The sequence below is a fragment of the Ursus arctos genome, unplaced genomic scaffold (genome assembly GCF_023065955.2).
Source record: "Ursus arctos isolate Adak ecotype North America unplaced genomic scaffold, UrsArc2.0 scaffold_4, whole genome shotgun sequence".
NCBI lineage: Eukaryota > Metazoa > Chordata > Mammalia > Carnivora > Ursidae > Ursus > Ursus arctos.
Genome location: NW_026623056.1, coordinates 77,884,500 through 77,892,954, shown reverse-complemented (window position 1 = coordinate 77,892,954; position 8,455 = coordinate 77,884,500).

The following is an 8,455-nucleotide window of genomic DNA, read 5'->3' as shown; positions in this document are numbered from 1 at the left end:
TTCACTCACATCACGAGAAGTAAAATAATAAATGTAAATAAATGAACTATCATTCATTATATATTTTCTAAGACATCCCTGTAGCTTGGGGAGGAGAAGCTGAAAAGTGCTAGAGTCAGTTATAATGCCAACTGTGCAGGGATGCCTGGGTGGCTTAGTCGGTGAAGTGTCTGCCTTTGGCTCAGATCGTGATCCCAGTATCCTGGGATCGAGTCCCACATGGGGCTCCCTGCTCAGTGGGGAGCCTGCTTCTCCCTCTGCCTGCCACTCCCCTTGTTTGTGCTTGCTCTCTCCCTGTCTGATAAATCTATCAATCAATCCTTTAAAAAACTAACATTAACTGTGCAGATGTATTAAGCCCATCTATATATAACAGTCTAATACTGCCATGTTGGTCTCAGAAAATGATAATTAGGTTTTCAAAAGTATTTTTCAAACACTGTTACTCGTGTCATCTCCATTTGACCCTATAAAGGAATTCAGGCTTTTTCAAGGTTGAGCTCATCCCTGTTGCAGAAAGAGACCAATTGTTGATATCTGAAAGAATGTATTAGAAATGAAAGAAAATACAAACATCATCAAAATTGTGGTTTCAAATCCTTCCATAGTTTTTGGAAACAACCATAAAAGCAGCTCTATCAACAGAAGAGATGGGGTTAGGCGCCTCCTAGTGATCTCCAAGCAAAGCTTCCAATAGGACTATGGTCCTGCTTCCCACTTTGACATAAGCATCCTCCCCGGCGGTTCAGCAGCAGCACCGGGACGGTCCGGCATAGCAGACCACGCCACAGCTGGCACAGGTATCTCCCTAGCTCTGGAGTGAGATTAGAGATGGAAGAAATATCAACATCTCCCAAGGCCAGTGGAAGCAAATTTAAACTCTCTCCCACCACCAAACAAACAACCACAGCAGCATCTTAAAAGCCTCCATCAGGATGATGGTTCGGGCCCCACAGCCCTGAAGTGGCTTCTTCCATATCTGCGTCCTGTAATTAGTGGCGGGTGTTTCCTCCAGACACTGAAGGGTTAGAGATTTGGTTTGAATGTTGTTCTGAAGTTGATCCAAATCAGGCTGGATATTTTTCTTCTGTGGGTGCTCTTCCCTTCCCTCGCATGTTTTCTTTTCCACCGCACCGCCTCCCTGTTTCAATTTTCTCCTGCAAAATCTATATATTTCCTTCGAAGTCTAGAATTTCCTATTGTGTCTCCTGAGTGTAGTGCTTGTATTTTATTTTCTAAACGTTCATTTTACTTTCCACAGACGAAATAAGAGATTAACTTGGTTGTCAAAGAGCGTGGCCATGTTGAAAAACATCCAAGTTCCTTTTAGCGAGAAGACGAATTACTCATGCCCATATGTCACAAGCTTCATTTTTGTTTTTAAAATTTTTTTGAAACAGAAAACAATAAAGGCGAGAATCAGCATTGTCTTTATTTGCCTGGCTAGCCTTCTTCTTCTCAAGAACACCATGATTTCCAAATATTAGAGGAATTCCCCTCTTCCTCTCTTGTGGGACTATGATTAGGGGATCAAACCTCTCGTAGTTAAGCAATGGAGATGTCCCTCCAGGTGGGCAATAACTCGGAGCCCTCTGGAATTGGAATCTTGAGCACAGGGACACGGGGACAGAAAGTTGTGGTTCTTCTGTTTCCACCTAGGCTTCCTGACTAGAGCCTTCAAGTTATAGAACACTTCTTGGGCTTCTTGCTTGTTTCTCTGCATCTGTTTTTTTTTTCCTGCCTGGTTCACATTAGAGTCAGTTTCTACTGCCTGTAACCAATGAATCCCAAGTAACAATATTCAGTTAAGACCTGTCACTCATTCTTAGGTGGGTAACACATATACTGGAGTCGTTGGCTTATGGCCACATTTTGTGTAATCAGTAATGTTCTTGGTGCTGGAAAAATGACAAGAAAAATGGAAGACACTGACTTATGCTCAGGGGGGTTGCTGTATAGTTAAGATTGTTCCCCATGCAACAGTTACTGTTCCCAGGCACACAAAGACCTCAGGAGGAAGGTGTTCATTCTCCCAGTGGTGACTTTTCATGTCACCCACTTAGTTTCGCAAGCCTAAATAAACCTTTAACTCATCCTTGACTTTTCCCTCCTCCTCACCCCACACATCTAATTAGTCACAATTCATTCAGTGAGAAAATATTTACTAGCAAACCAAGTGGTTTGTGCAGATTTTATGTCTCCTACTTCTTTCCATGGGCAAAGCCTCTGCTTTAATTCGACCCCTCACGATGCATTTCTCACCTGACTCACTTCAGCAACTGCCTCACTAGCTCCTCTGCCTCTGTCTTCATTCCTTATGGCTCCTTCTCCTCTAAAAAGACAGCGTTTTCTTCCTAAAGGGCAAATGTTATCATGTTGCTCTCCCAAGGCCGGCCAACATCTTACAAAAAGCTCCAAATGTCTTAGTGTGGTGTTCACAGCCCTTCAAGGCACTTGAAAACTCTCCTGGAACAAAGGGAGCTGTAACTTCTCAATTAAAAAGGCAAGGTTATCGTGACATGGCTCTACTTATCTTTCCAGCTTCCTCCCTCATCACTCCATGCCACAAGTATATTGAGCTACTTACAGGCCTTCCCAGAACAATCATCTCATCTCCGGGCTGGGACACCAGCTACTCCTCTACCTGCAGTGCCCTCCCTGCCCTCATGTCATCTAACTGACTCCCACTCCCCTGCCCTCTGGGCGTAGGAGAGCTACCCCTCCTTCATGACCCCATTTGTCACTCTGTGACCCCTCCAACACGCCCCAGCTCTTTATATCATAGCATACACACTAGCATTCTATACTACAACGTTCTATTCCTTTGTATGCCTTTCTTTCTAGAAGGCAGATTCTGCTCTTTGAGTTTGGGAACACTGGCTGATTCATCTTTGTATTCTCTGTGCTTAGTAGAACACCTAACACATGAAAGCGTTCAACAAATGTTTCATTGACTTACTAGATACACATAAAATGTTGTCAGGAATAATGCCTACAGAACCTTTTTTATAAACCCAAATAACAGAGAAGACCTGGATAGAAGACATTTTCAGGCATTCTATTTATAAACACAGGAAAAATCCTAATACCTAGATGTTGTTACTTCAAGACTCTCTAAAAATGCCAATCCTAAATTATAACAAATGTATTATTTCAACAAACAAACTTTCTAGATTTATGTGAAGTTCCCATTGACTCAGTGCTCCATAAACTCTCATAAAAACATCTTTAAAAACTATAGATTTTCATAAAGCTCTGTATTTCGTGGGATAACACTTTATATATTGATTCATCATGCATACTTGGAAGTATAAGCTGGTCCATCAGAATTGGTTTTATAGGAAAAAAAAGGATAAATTAAGCCAACCTGTGCTGGCCAAAGAGGAAATATGCCACATATTTTGGACAACATTCTCTGATTAAATGAGCTAAGACAAAAGGAATGGAAAGCTGTACAAGAAACAAGAAAGCTGCTATTATGGCAGATACTCTCCTAGGATGGAGTCAAAAAAGTTGCAAAACATAAACATGGTTTCAGAGGCATTTGTAACAACAACAAAAAAGGCAACATGCATATGGTAAAATGTGGGTATACTGGTCGCAAAACATAGTTGATATGGTCCTTTAAGAGCTTGTCCTCCTTCTTCTACCGTGAACAGGTCTCGGTCATCAGCCCCATCCTTCAGGAAAATGATTCTCCCTTCCTATAATTGCTGTCTTAGGCCATGAATGACCACCACTTAGCATTAATCCCAAATCTGTAACTGCCATTCTGGCTTCTAATTCAGTTCTTATATACACCTGTCCTTTATATACCACCATCCAATGAGCTGGCCCTTATCACAATAAAATTTATTCAGTCAGCTTTTGCTTAATGTCAGCGCCTCTTTCCATCATCTTATTTCTGCAAATACTGCCAATCTTCCAATTATCATATCATTCTCAACTCCTTTCTCATCCTTTGTATCAGACTTCTCTTTCTCTCCCTGTCTCTCTCTCTCTGTGCCTCTGTGTCTGTCTCTGTTTTTGTCTGCCATGATTGAATGCATCAGGAAATCAATTCATGTAGTTGTAAAATATCCCTCACATGCCACATTTTTCTGATACTAGCTGAGTCAGTGGAATATCATCTTACCTACATATTGTGAGCCTCACTGCCAATGTCATGTCCCTGAACCATTGTCTACTGCTTCCGTCTTGCCACTTCCACTCCTCATCTTCCTGCAAAACATTCTATGGATTCCCAGACTGTCTTCTCATCCTAGATTCATCATACCTATAGAAATTCATCTTGTATCATGTTAGAAGTATACTCTTTCTTCAGGGCACCTGGGTGGCTCAGTTGGTTAAGCGTCTGCCTTCGGCTCAGGTCATGATCCCAGGGTCCTGGAATCAAGCCCCACATCGGGCTCCCTGCTCAGCAGGGAGCCTGCTTTCCCCTCTCCCACTCCCCCCTGCTTGTGCTCTCTCATAAATAAATAAATAAATAAATAAATAAATAAATAAATAAAATCTTAAAAAAAAAAAAAAAACTCTTTCTTCTGTCTAAGCCAGTTTTACTGTATCACAAACATTTCCTTTCCCACCTTTGGTCAGAATCCCCAGCTCAATATGCCTCCATGTCTCTCTCAACTTATCCTCACTTCTACCTGTCTTCTAAAAGCTTGCTCTAATCTCACATTTATGAGAATTTGCACAACTGCACCATTAAATCCTTTCTGATGATATAACAGTACCTCCAGTGACACATGCGAACTAATTTGGATTCCTTTTATACACAAAAGCTCTGGATGACTGTATTAGTCAAGATAGGCTCATTTATGCTGTACTAAAAAAAAATGCCTGAATTTCAGTGACTTAACAAAAGTTTATTTTCCTTTATACTGTATGTCCCATGTGGGTCATGAGAGCTCTACTGAGCAATCACTCAGGTTCCTCAGCAAACACAGACTCTAGTATTTGGTACTGCATTACCCTCAGGTGCCATGGCAGGAGAAGAAAGAAACTAGAGAATGATACAGAGGATTAACTTTGCCTCTGATCAGAAGGGACATAATTCATTTCAGATCACATGGTCATACCGAACTGCAAGTGGGCCATGAAATGTAGAGCAACAAGACAATACTTAGTGAACTTTGTTATTTCCATCACCATAAATTTGTATTAACAATCTCAGCTTAACCTGTGTAAAAAGGGAAGGTCTCAATCCAAGCATTGCAGCATTTCACATTGGAACTTTACTATCTGCAGGAAAATAATTGAAGACTGTGACTGTCTCTCCCGACAAACCCCTCATGTCTCCTGCTATCAGAGACCAAACAAAAAGGCACGTGGATAGGAGCATAATCTTAAAATCTTAAGCCCAACAGCCCAGGCACATTAGGAACTCCCTAGTCAAAGCAGCTCCCTACAAAAGACTGCCACTTACTGGTGTCAAGCTCAGTGAACCAATAAAGATGGTCTTGAACATATCTGATGTGATTCAGCCAAATTACCTTGAGCTTCCAGAAAAATATGAAAGATGGGAGTTAGCAATTGTTTTGTTTCACTGTTTCACTGCTTTAAGTGTCTATGTGTTCTACATAATTAGAATTCTATGATCATAGGAATTACTTAAGATAAATTCTCCCTTGTGCTCCGGTACCCTATTATCAAGAAACACTCAAGGCTGTTTCATAGTAGACAAGAACCTCTTCATTAGAAAGACCATTTGAGGAGGGGCAGGAAAGATTTCTTCACTCTTGGCCTTTCCTTCTGTGTGGAGAGTGTTCCATGGTTGGCACACTCCCAGCTCCCCTTACCCTCCCAGTCATTTCCACACAGTTTATCTAACTGGGGAGTTTGCAAAGAGAACCCGGGCTAGCGAAACCAGCATCTTCTCTTTTTCTCTTGAGAAACAGCTGCCTGTATGTTCTACTTTACTTCTCTGTGAGCCAGCTGCAATTTTGGAGGTAGTGCCCGGTCACGCACTGCCGTGAAAAGGTGAGGAAGGCTATATATAACTCTATATAGCTCCATACATGGAAGCCAACGTCCTCCCAGATGCAAAACACATACTCCAATTTCAGTATGAACTGTAATAAGGGTGATATTTTTGTTCTCCATATGTTGGCTCATTTATTGTATTTCTTAATCGATAAAGAATTTGAATGGGAAGTAAGGTATAATTTATTACATCCCCCAAATAACTTCTAAAGGTATCGTACTGTTTTATATTATTAATTTAAATACATTTGTTATCAATATTTACAGTAGGCTTTTTTCCACTGTTAACATACTCCAACTACTACTTTAGTATTCAGTGATACTAATGCATTTTTGTCAGTTATTAGAATGTGCAGCTATCATGAATTGTTCATAGAAATTTGTCGTTGTAATATGAAATAAATATTTGCAAATGTGATTTGCAATATACAAGCATTATATTCTTAATTTACTTGTATTGTGACTTGATTATTTACACAGAGGCAAAAAAAAGAAGCAAATAATAAAAATCAGCTTTAACGTAACACTTTTTACTGGCGTTTTCTATAACCCGTAGACATGTAATAACCCGTAGACATGTAATAATGTATTCACTTGGATTCAGATAAGAGCATCTGTTCATTCGAAGTTTATGATAGAGGCAAAACTTCAGAGAAAATCACATCAAATTATCCTACAAATGCCAATATTTTTTGATGACAAAAAAAACCCCCACTGGTCTTAAAAGCTAAGAGCTACAATTCAAATCAACTTCAAATGTTTTGTGTTGGACTGAAAATAGAAGTCATTTCTTCAGTACGTACAGTCTACAAGCTGCTGAGAAGACAACGTCTTTTATGCATTGAAACATAAAAGGAAACTGAAGTTTGTCAACCATCGCTCTTTTTTTTCCCCCTCATTAAATTACATTTACTGGAAGGTCACATAATGACTATCTGCTTTTTAGTGCCACCTTTTGGGGGGGTCTTGAATTACATAACAGCAAAATTGAAAAACTAGAAATTTGTGTGTGTTAATTAAAGTTACCATATTAAATTTATGCTTTTTATTTTTCCCATTAACTGCACAGTTTCTCAATAGAAGCAGATATACAGTTTAATGAATATCTGCGCCCTTATATTCTGTAATAAAACAGGAACCGAAAAGTTTCCTTAGAGCTTTCTGGCTCATAGGGTTCAACCCTGTCCATCCCTGAAAACAAACCCCAGCACTCACATCCATATAAACTCTGATCTAAGCTATGTCTACTCTTCCCCTTATAGGAAACTTAAAATTCAGTGGACAACCGTGGACACCGAGAAGGACTGTGTCATCGATTGACAGACACAGCCAGAGAAAACTCCATGGTTTTTCTGATGCCTCACGATTTGCAGGTGGTGGAGCTAAAATCAAACCCAAGTCCATCACTGCAGTTCTGTGAAATACATTTACCCACTTCAAAGAAAATATTGGCTTTAACAAACATGCTTTGGTACTCCTGTCCTGGGGGAGTGGGTCGAACTGCAGGGAAGATGAGAAGTCGGCTCTCAAACTTTCACAACAAAAATAACAGAATTGCTCGCTGACATCTGGTATTTTTCTAAAATCACAGTCCTGAATTTGGCCAATGACAAAGATGCTTTGCTCTAAGTTGGAAATGGGAAACATCACTGATTGACCCCGCAGCACCTGCACTGACTCCCAGAAGTCTTTCATTAAAGAGTCTATTTGGCGTATTTCCCACCCATTCATCTAGACCCCCAGAGTCCTATTCCTATAATGAATTAGATCATTGAAAAATAAGAAACCTAAAAATTATTAGCTTAGTTGACATAGAAAATATTTCACAGATTTATAGTATGATTTTCAGCCTTCAGGTCAGTAAAAACATCATCTCTTTAAACCTGATTTTAGAGTGTGCTGTAAAACCATAGAAGTTTGCCACTGAAATTTAATGTTCCTTATACAAGTACTTCTTTTACATTTGACTCCTGAAAAAAAACTGTTGCAAGTGAGTCTGTATCATTTAAATTATTATGACTATAAAAACAAAATTAGCCTAAATCTCTTTGCTTTCAGACAAATCAAACTTCGTGCCCAATTATGGTAATTAGATCATCTCAAGGACTTGATCCCATTTACTTCTCTGCTCTTTGCTGTTGACCTCTGTTCTGTTTTGATTTCATTCCAAATTGTCCTACCTTATGCTACGTTTACTTTTACAAATTGTCTTAAATCTTGTTGGATGGAGCTCAACTGCCAAAATGAAGGAGTTAATTCAGGAATTCAATTCCAGCGAGGAGGCTGTAGTTACTAGACCTTAGAATCATACAGGAGCAGTATGGAAGAGCCCGCTGCTCATGAGCCTTCCAAGACTTCATGGGTCTTAGCTGAGGCCGTTGATAATCATTGCCAGCGGAGAGGTAAAGCCAAAGAAAATGAAAGAAAATAAGGCAAGTGCAGCAGAGATATGCATCAAACACACTGGGAT